Here is a 10,883-nt window from a genome sequence, read left to right on the forward strand (position 1 = left end):
TTAGAGCTGCCTCTTTCCTACACTGATGGTCATGTTTTTGTGGTCAGTCTTGTATTTGTCTCCCATTGCACTAATTTTCTTTGTGCTCATAGAGCTGCTGTGTGAGGGGGGCCTGGGGAAGGCTCTGCCTTGGTCCCTGAGCTGCTGCCAGCGCTAGTTTGGGTCAGCACAGGACCTGGGGCTCTGCTGTCCTCCAGCCCTGCCAGTCCCTTCCCATCAGCTTCTGCCCTTGCAGTAGTCGGTGTCAGGCAGCCTGGTAGGTCTGGGGGTTGCCAGCGAAGATCATCATCCAAAGAAATACACATTTTTTGACTAAAAACAAACACTGAGTGCTGTTGAGTTCTCGCTGCTTGCCTGGGTCAGGCCTGAGGTCTGCTTAGTCCCTTCCTCGGGGCTGGAAAGCTGGAGATGTCCCACAGCCTGGAAACAAAACCTGCCCTAGGAGGAAATGCCTTCCTGCTGCCCCGCTGGGAAGCCTGACTTTTTCTGTCCCTTTTTTAAAGCATCTTTTTAAATGTGGCTTATCCACCATTTCAGCTGGAGTCAGGGTGGGGAACGCTGCTGGAAAATAGGGCTTGGATTTGGGAGTTTCCTCTGTGAGACCTGGAGGGGGGTGTTGTCTTATCTCTCCTCAGTCTCCATTGGCAACGTCTATGTTTGAGCTGCTGAAATAGTTACTTCATCTTAGCCTTTTGTTTTGTTTCACTGGAAACCAATACTTTGGCCGTGTTAAGGCTTGAATTCTTCTGTGGCATTTTTAATCCAGGTTCGATGGCTTGCTCGGGTCCCAGAGGTAGAAAGCTGAGTAGAAATAAATACAGGGAAAGAATTGTTGGGATGTAAAAGAAATTGAGGGGAAAAAAAAAAAAAAAAACTGGTCACAGCAATTTGGCAGAAAACCTCCATCAGTTCTTGTAGTAAGGCTCATAGGACTGCATGAATCTCTGTTTAAAGAGGAGGGAGATGGTTTGAGAGCCTCTGTAAAGGCATGGGGAGGTTGGATGGGCTGTTGTCCCATCTTCTGGTGCCCCTGTGTCCCCTGCCCTCGTGTTTGGTAAGCTAACAGCACCCTTACCCAGAGCCAGCCAGGGGCTGCCTCCTTCCCTGGGGCTGGAGAGCTTGGCTCGTGCCTGCAGATGCATCCTCCGGGGAGGACTCTGGACATCTCTGTCTCCTCCCAGCTCCCTGCCTCGCCTGTTTTGCTGCTGATCTCCGGACAAGCAGCTTTTCATGGAGACAGGGGGTTATTGTCCTGTTTGTGCCTGGAGGTGCTGTTGTTGCAAACAACCAAGGCAGCATTTTTGCTGTAGCCGAGCAGCCTTTGCCCAAGTGTGTATTTGCATCAGCCTGGAGGAGAGTTTCACTTGCAGCCTTATCAGCCTTATCTATTCCTTCCCTGAAGCCAGTGCAGTGACGAGTGTTTTCTTCTCATTTATCTGTGTACCTGCCTTAGTAGTTGGCCAGAAGAGATGCGGAATGCTGGGGATATCTAAACAAATCACTTTCTTCTGGTGCCCATAATTTACCTCAGGAATCAATTTTACTGAGTTGCTTATCAGTCTGTGTAGGGCACTGCATTTCCCACTGCAGGGCTCAGCTCCAAATTGGAGCAGAAGCTCTTGGAAAGTTTATCTAGGCTTTGATTTCTAGTGAAGATAGGCATTATCTGCACAAAACAAACCTCTTTGCCCTATAACCCCCAGTGATGGGAGGCTGTGACGGGACTGCCAAAACAGAGATGGACGTAGGGCTGTTTTGCCTTTGCTTTTTTGGGGTCAGGCCGTGCTAGCAGCAGCATTGCTTGGCTCTGCCAGCCAAACTGCAGCCTGACTCTTTGGTGCTGCTCAACCTGTCTTTAGATGCTCCTCTTTCCTCATTGCAACTCTGCCCTGAGCTCCCTGTGAGCACCCAACCCTCATCCCACCCTGGGGGATTTTATCTCTTCCTTTTCCTTCCTTCCCCCAAGCCCACGCAGATGCGACCCCAGGACCCCAGCACTGTGTGCTGCCGGAGCACAGGATGTTTTCTCCTCCTCCTCCTCTTCCTCCTCCCTTCCTGGTGGTGCTGAGGGAGCCCAGCCCCATCCCAGAGCAGACCCACGTCACACCTGCTCGCTCGCTGCCTTGTCTTTGGCAGCACATCGCTGGTAGAGACACAGGATAGCTTGGCCTAAATAATACATGGCAGGAGCTGCTCTGGCTGTGCAGATCATTTTGCTGGCTTTGTAAAGTTAATCAGTTTACATGTTGCCATTAGGTCAGGAAAGCTAAATTTACCTTAAATAATTAATCCAGATCAATTAAACACGGGGTAATTGTGAAGAATAGTGAGAGGAGGAATGACCCTCATTTCTTCCAGTCCTTTATCTTGCTTAGACAACCACTAGCAGTAACACAGCTTATGGAGCTTGGGCAATGGGAAACTAATTTACATTTATGTTTTGTGATGACAGCTCTATCCTGAAGGTTTGACCTAATTACTGCGTCTTGTCTCGATTTCTGTCTGGGATGTATTGTTGCTGTCATAGTGTCAAATGCAGCTAATGCAAAGACCCAGCAGTCCCATTAAAACGTTACGTGGTGAGGCTGCTCTGCTGGGCAAGTGCAAATGAACATTTCTGTATGTCTGAAAATTTCTGTGATTGTCTTATCAAATATTATCACCAAAACAAATACTTGTTAGAGCTCCTGGAGGATATCTTCTAAATAAGAAACTTTTTGAACATGACTTGTAAAATGTATTTAATAATCGTTAACTGGTTTTCTGTATGGTTTCTATCAGCATTTTTTCTGGCAAAGGTGGATGAAGAAGTGATGTGGCATGCTAGAAAGCAGCATAAAGCACCTCTTGTAATGGAGAATTGAAATGCCTTTTGTGTAGGAGAACCTCACAGAGGCTGAGAAAGCTTTGGCTGTTTTAGCCGCTCTTGGAGCGGCTTGGTGGTAGCTTGCAGTAGCTTACACAGACCGTTTCTTGGGATCTTTACTGCATGAATAAGTTGGTTCAACATAACCGCAGCCAATAAAGAAGCTAGCAGAAAGGAGCTCAGGGGCACACTTCTCCCAGTGACAGTGTTTTAGATGAACTCCTTGGAGGTGGGGGCAGAGGGGACAATGCAGGACGTTCCTGGAAGGCGCCTGTTCCCCGCGCTCCCACTGAGTTACAAAACTTGTTTTCCAATTCTGAGAATCATCCGTGCAAAAAGACCATAAAGAGTTTTAAAAGGACTTTCTTTGGCTTGCTTGTTAGGAAGCTCTTTGTAGCAAACTGGCAAATGCTGCTGCCTGCTGTCAAGATACAAGTGCTCCCCTGGCCTCCTCCCAGAGAAAGGGAAGGATTAGGTAAGGTGGAAATGTTTGCAGCTCTCTTAACTGGTGTAAGAATTACTTTAGTATGGTAATCTCCCTGTCCCTAATTTCCAGAAAGAACAACAGCGAGTCCCTGGGCTATGGCAGACTTCAGGAGTAACACTGCCCGTGTTACAGAGTCTTGCTAACCTTTCTTCAAAACAGAGACTCTTATCCCAAAGTGAAGGCAAACAGTTTCTGGCCCAGGAGGGTGTGCTCAGAGTGCCGAATTACTGCTCTGAAATCTCTGTTGCCACCCTTCGCTCTCGTGGAGTTTGTCTGCTTGTGGTCTGTTGTGACAGCTTTGCTTATTCTTTGTCCTCAGGCATGGTATTTTTATATGGTTACGTCTATATATAACACATTATCAAAAACATACTGTACAGTAATAAATTGCTGATCTTTTCCCTTCTGATAGAGAAATTAGAGGCTTTGTTTCTTTGGCTGTAATTCCTGGAGATCAGCATGATAACAAAGTAGTTGATAAACTTTGGGTTGGATGTTGCAATGCCTTGCTAGCTGTGGTGCTTATCTGGATTACTTTTCAGAGGACTGATGTCCTGTCTGCTTCACAGGGAGGTTCACAGAGCTGTCCATAAATCCCTGGTAATGCATACAGTTGATTTTGTTTTAATGTATAATCTGCCAAGTCCCAGCATACTGCTAACCCGTTGTTGATCTGGCCGAGGTGCCTGCAGCATGGACATAACCCGCATGCGGCATGGACTGTGGTTCTCCTTCAGCCTCAGTCTTCCCACCTGGTGGTCCAATGTGTCCAAGGCCTGGAAATTCTCATGCTGCAAGGACTTTGGTCCTAATGCATGGCTAATATCGTTGGTCCCTGTGTTGTGTGCACCGCGTAACAGCAACATCAGGCACCTGGCATCGGTGGTGTTAGTATTGAGAAATATCTGGTTGTGCACACAGGCAGGCTGCGAACCTTCTGTTAACAAAAACAGCCACCGAAATCCTTGACCTACTTTGTTCCGAGAAATTGCATTCCCTCTTCTAGAGGCTTTTGAGTTTTTGCAGTAAGGGAATGCTTAGCACTGCAGCCAGAAGTTTGCGGGGAGGGAAGCTGGCAGCTGCTGCAGCCTTGGGTGCTTGCAAAGAGTTAACCTGCACCGCTGGTTGCATGACAGCCCCCAGCTGTCTGTGCCTTCCCCTCTAGCGTTTCTCTCCATTATTTCATCAAAGCAACAGGCATGGTTTTAATTTTCCATGACTTGCTTATGAAATACGATCCTTGCTGTAATAAAGAAATGATTTGGTTTGTAATGGATACATAAGAAATCAATTTCCTATTTTTAAATTAGGTAGGATTAACAATGAAGCAAACAATAAGCAGAGCGACGGGGAGAAAGAGGAATGGGAGAAAGACCCAACAGCCCTGAGACAGGGCTGACTGCACTTGGCTGTGTTACACTGCATTTGTTAATTGCCTCACTGAGGCACTCACAGCTGTAGTGTTTCTTCCAATGTATATTCATTTTCTGCTTGAAAATTATGGTTTGGGGAAGATTGCTGAAGATTCATGACTCTCCTTCTGCCTAGCAGTGACATTTAAGGTGCAACACAGTTCCTGTTCAAATTCATGGTTCAAAAACACCCAGCGCCACCATAAATGTCTCGGGAACAGATGTCCTCCCCAATTGTCCCGCTGCGTCTTCAGCAGGGACAGCATCCAGCCAGCATGTTTGCCTGGACCAGGAGGCTGGGAGCTGCTCTCCAGCAACTGGAATAGGAGAAGCTTCCAGCTTCTGCTTTCTAAGGTTAGAGCAGTACAGGGGAGAGCTGCTCGCTGGTAGATACCACAGCGGTGTGATGTAGCCTGTGAAGGGGGGGTTAATTGCCAGTGCTAGAAACTGCCAGGTCCCCGAGTGTCTGGTTTCCCTCATCTACCTTCCCCCTACAGCACCTGCTGGGCAGCTGTCAGAGGTCCTGCACAGGACTAATCAGCACAGTCACCTTCCTGGCACCTGGATGCACTTCTCCCTGAAGAAAATAAATAAATTAATTAAAAATCCGGTCCCTGCTGTAATAAACGTTCCCAGCGCTTGGTAACCCTGTGCTGGTTCCCCATGCTGTGCCTGCTGAGGTCTGCCTGAGGGCCCTGGGAGATGCAGGGAGGTGGCATAGCCCTTCCCCTCTGGGGATGCTCTGTGTGCTCTGTTCCCTGCCTGTCCCAGGACAGCCACTGTGTGCAGGGCACGCAGCAGCTGCAGGGCACCTTTGGCTGTGCGGGGGCCGTGCTGCACGGGCACCCCTTTCTCTCCAGGGTGCCGTTCCTTGAAGTTTGCAGGCGTCTCCGAAGGCGGATTGCCCTTTAGACCTTGGACTGCAGACAGTTGATACAAGTTTCCCTGCCAAGCCACACGGAGCGCTGCCAGCATGTTTTTGTGTCATTAACAGATGTGCTGTTGCTCTGTTTGCCTATCCACGCACGCAGCGAGCTCACTCCTCTGCACGGGGAGCTTGAGGATCAGGCTGTCCTCGGAGCTCTCTGCCTTGGAGTGCTCTGCAGGTGGGGAGCTGTGGGGTAACGAGCCCGTCCGAGTCTGTCCCCCTCAGCAAATTGCGGAATTGCACTCTGGACTTGCTAGAGCTGCTCTTTTGGTGCCAGCATCTCCTCCTGGCCCAGCTCCACGCTTGTGCTAAGTGGCTTTGGAGCTGCCCCAGGGGTCTGTCACGGGTTGGAATTAGAGTTGCATTTGGCTGGCTGGTCTGTCTTTCCTTCCTGGATGCTATTGCTTTTTTTAGCTTATCTCGGTTCTGCATGGGTTTGTGAGTTCCTGCTGAAGTCTCTAACAAGATTTGTATGGTGGCTTCTTTTTCCTCCAAGCAATCATAATTTGGCCAGAAATAAATGTCTGCAAAAATCTTTTTAAAGTCTCTCCTTCATGTAGGTTTCAGCAGTCTTCTTGAGAGACAAGCCATAAAAACTGATGGGACTTATGGAAATGGTTGGTAGGACTTGTAGGACTGGGCAGAAGTCCAAACAATTTCTTGTAATCTTCTCCACATAGATCAGTTATTGCTGGGGCAGGTACCAGATGCATTATCACTACTAATCTCCTTCAAGGGTGGAGGGGTGCCTGAGTGCAGATAACTATGATGAAACAGAGCCAGGTTTCTGTCTTTGCTATAAAGTCCAAGAAAACTCCACAAAATCTGAGGCCTGCTTCTACTTACTAGTGTCAGAAGGATATTGTTTTTGTACTCTTAAGACGCACAGTTCTCAAACATCCTCCTCCTCCCTTTCCCAGCTGCTGTCCCAGGCAAATATATAGTTTTCTTTCTCTCTCTCTCTCTCTCTCTCTCTTTTTTTTTTTTTTTTTTTCCCCTACTGGCTACCTCGCTACCTCTGGAGCTTCCATTAACTATTGGTAGAGTCCCCAGCTGAAGGGACAGAACAGACTAAAACTACAAAAACAAACCCCAGCAGAAAACCCACAGATTCTTCTTGTTAGCTGGGGGTTCTGCCTTCCAATTCCCCTGGTGCGCTGTGTGACTCTTCGCAACCTTGCTGTTTGGTATTAACCTAATCCCTCCCAAGGTGGAAAGGAAGTTCAGGCATGCTTACCTTAACCTGGTCATACTTGAACAAGCTATAGGAAAAGGAAAGTAGGCACTAATTTGTGTCGGAGTCTGGGCAAACCAGGAGTCAGATTGCTCAACCAGTCTGTGCAGCGCGCTGTCACCTCCAGAAGGTTCCCTTGGGTAATTCCTGGGAGAGCCAGACTGCTCTAGGCTTAGCGGCACATAAACACAAAGTCACACTGCTTTTGTAGCTCTAGTGGATACCAGGGGCCATGCTGCTCACCCTGTGGGCTGGAATTTATCTGCATGCCACTTGCAAGCAAGGCTCTGTTGCCTCCTGAACCAGCTGAACTGGCACCATCTTGCAGCATTTAGGCTTCACTCTGCCTCCAACCTTGGATAAATTTAAAGCTGCTATTCATAGCCACTCGCAGGATCTGGAGCTCCAGAACACCATGGGAAGCTTCTCATCTGTTCAGGAAGACACAGATAAATATAGGGATGGCTTCCGGTGGGTAAAATAAGGTTTTGTTGTGCTCGTCACATTCATAGCTGAGATGGCATTCTTACGCGCGTGCTGTCGCTGTGCCAGGCTCCAGTGTGGATCGGGGCCTTCCTAGGATTTCACTGCAGAGATGTGGGGAGCAGCAAGAGTTCAGGCTATTAGTTTAGCTGGTTTAAAGCCCCCAGGGCTATCCAAAGCAGGGGTAAGATCTATTAGCTGTGAATTTAGAAGGTATTTTCCATGGAGGGTGAGCTTAGTTTGCTCTGGAAAACAGCTGTTTATTAGGAGCAAATGTATGGGAAGGGTAATTCCTTGGGCATCTCAACCTGGAGAATGGTGTCTGGTGCTTTACAAGGAAAAGAACAACCTCTAGTAGCTTGGATAAAAACAAAGAACAACAACAAACAGCAGCTTTACAAAAGTTTCCTTTAGCTGAATAAAAGGCCTTGAGGCTGTGCCCAAAAACTTTGATGTGTTCCTTTGGGAGGATTAAACAGATGTTTTCTTTTCTCTTTTTCTCTCTCTTTTTTTTTCTCTCCAGTGGTTAATATTTCACATTTCCAAAGAAGATACAAATAACAATTCTGGGGTGTGTTGACACACCCCAGAAAAAGTTCTGCTAGCAGTTTATCAGCTTGAACTAAAGCTGAAATTAAGTAATCTCGAAACCTACATCTGGTCACATTTATTCTGGAGAGGAGTCATGGCAAGCCCAATGGAGCAAGCATGAAGATGAGCAAAATGACTGCAGAGGTGGCTGGTGGTAGTGAAGGCAGTGCAAAGCCCTTCATGCCATGGAGGGACAGCTCAGGTCTCCTGCACAGCCTCTTACAGCAAAGAAACCATAATGATGTTTGTGTTTTCGGTGATCAGAAACGCCCTGAATTCTGCATATTGGTATACGTGGATTTCTGTAACTTGCTCACAAAATCCTTCTCTGTTCAAGTTTTTCAGCCAAAAGTTATATCCGTGGTGGTTGCAGAATGCGGTAAGGGCATACAATAGCAATTTATTTTTTCCTTTTCTCCTCTGGTTTTATACCTTGCTGTTTTGCATACAGATTCACAGATGTGGTGGGACGTGTTTTGGAATCCTGTTGACTGAGGTTTGCCAGCACCGATTTGACAAATGTGCCCTTTTGTATTGTTGAGGTTAAACCACTGCCAGAAATGTCCTCCATGATCAACAATAATGATTACTAATTTGGAATTCAGAGTGCTCTGCTTTGCCATTCATAAGCAGCATTTCAGTAGCCTTCCAGCCAGGTATGTCTCCAGTCACGATAATTGTCTTCAGTTAGGGAGCTAATTGACTATACTGCAGCAAGTATGGAATAAATCATGTTACTATGGTAGCCAAGGTTTTTGGAAAACACTATTTCCCACAGCATAAATGCCATTCTCCGAATTTTTTTTCTTTCCATGAAAATAGCCCTATCATCACAGAGTTGTGAGATTTAAAGCTGGATTTTGCTTTTTCCCAAGAAGGGCTCTGCAGCAATGTTGCTTTCTCAGTGTTCTTTATTTGTTTTAGCCTTCACACCTCTATTCTGTTAACATGAATGTTGATAACCTGTATGCTTGGACTAATTATGGCCCAGACTGGAGCCTGAGAGAGTTTTGAAGGAACAAGACAAAATGCAGATGAAAATCTGAACCTTGAAACATTTAGAAATGAGTTCAAAGCAAGGTATCCAGCTCAGAGACTTCTCTACCTGTGCAAAGATTGGACTGAGGTCTGGGTCTGAGCTTTACAGATTTTTCTGTACTAATATGGGTATTGGGCACTGAGGACAGGATTTTTGTCTGAGTAGTTAAAAGTCAATTAAAGAGACTGCACTAATTTTATGGGAGTCGAGCAGGGCTTCCATGGATCCGGTGTGTCCATTGCTGTGCCATTTCGTTTCAGTGAATCGTGGCATAAATAAGGTATCAGACCATATCCTCAACAGTATTCATGGTTAAACTGTGATTTTGACTTTGTCTCTCTTCTTTTCAGCCACCGGTACATCCACAAGTGTTTTAACAAAGTATTTTGTTTCTCGCTTCCCAGAATACCAAGTGCATTTCATAACACAGCTGTTGCAAATGTTATGGCTCTGTACACTTCATGTGTTAGTCTTTCCTGTGCTTCCTTTCTCTGAATTGCATTTAATAGGCCAAGTTTTATATTTCTCTACTAATTTGTTGAAATTTATTGCATTTGTTGCCTTCCCCTCTTTCTTTTGAAAATCAAGAGAACTTCCAAATTTCAATTTAAAAGCATTTTGTTCTAATTCATTTTGTTTTTATGGAGCATAGTATTTGTTGGAGGGAGAGAAGTTGAGATCATAATCTGGCACGGTTGACTAAGTTTCTAAATTTTAAACCGCCGCCTTCTCTCTTTTTAAACATTTTCTCTGCCAATACTAAACATTTTGATCATTCAAAATGTAAATTGTACTCCCCATAGATGCTGATGGGTTACAGATATATTTACATACAAAGAAGCTGTTGAATGATTCACGTAAAAAGTTATTTTCTTGTTCTTAGGCTTAACGGTACAGCAGATTTTTTCCCCATTTTCTGTAGTCTTTGGAACGATTCACGTGCCCGCCAGTCTCTGAGCAGTACTTGAGAAGGTGCATGTGGTTAAAACGTGTGGAGCCAGAGAGCCATAAGTGTTTTAAACATTTTTTTGCCAGAATTCCTTGTGATAGCCCTTTCTCATGAGTTACGTGAAGTTATATGGGAAGAGCACCCAAAGGATGAGGGGGAGATGGAGTCTGACAGCCCCCAGGTGAGGCAGCCACTGCTGGAGAAAGCAAGGGTTTAGCTGCAATACCAAATCCAGTGTTTTGTGTTGGGGGATGATGTTTTTGAGGCAGTCAGCACCTTGTACCACAGACTTTGCCAGCTAAGGGTGGGTGTGCTGTACACAATGTAGTTATGCTGATCACAGTGATGGTACCTGCTCCTTGCTGAGCAGCATTTCATGGGACAAGTGTCACTCACTTGTCCCAGGTCCGTAGTTTGCCAGACTTTGGCCTTTGGCACAGGTCCCTGTGGCATGAAGCATGAGCCACTCCTTTTGTCATATTTGGAACATTGAGCCCAGTCAAAAAGGCAGATCAGCATGCTGGAGATGCTCAGAGGCACTCTGGAAAGCCCTGAGCTTCTGTACATCTCCTAGGCACCGCTTCAAAACGCGCTTGGAACATTTCTGCACTGCTCAGGACTAAGATCCTCTCACGAGGCCCTTAAAAAACTCTGGGTCTGTGATTGGCCATAATTCTCTGACATTAGCCTGACAGATTTTCTTAGATTTCCTAAGTATAGGTTTGACCAAGTCAATCAGCTATTTATAGAATTACTCTATAAACAACTCTGTTTTATACATACGATAGCACTCTTTGAATCCCACAGGAGCACATAAACTAGTTTCTGTTGGCTTGCTTTTTCCTCTGCTGAGTTATTTACAGTCTTCCCATTTGGTTTATTTATTTATTTTAA

The sequence above is a fragment of the Aythya marila genome, assembly GCF_965140915.1.
Source record: "Aythya marila genome assembly, chromosome: 16".
Lineage (NCBI taxonomy): Eukaryota > Metazoa > Chordata > Aves > Anseriformes > Anatidae > Aythya > Aythya marila.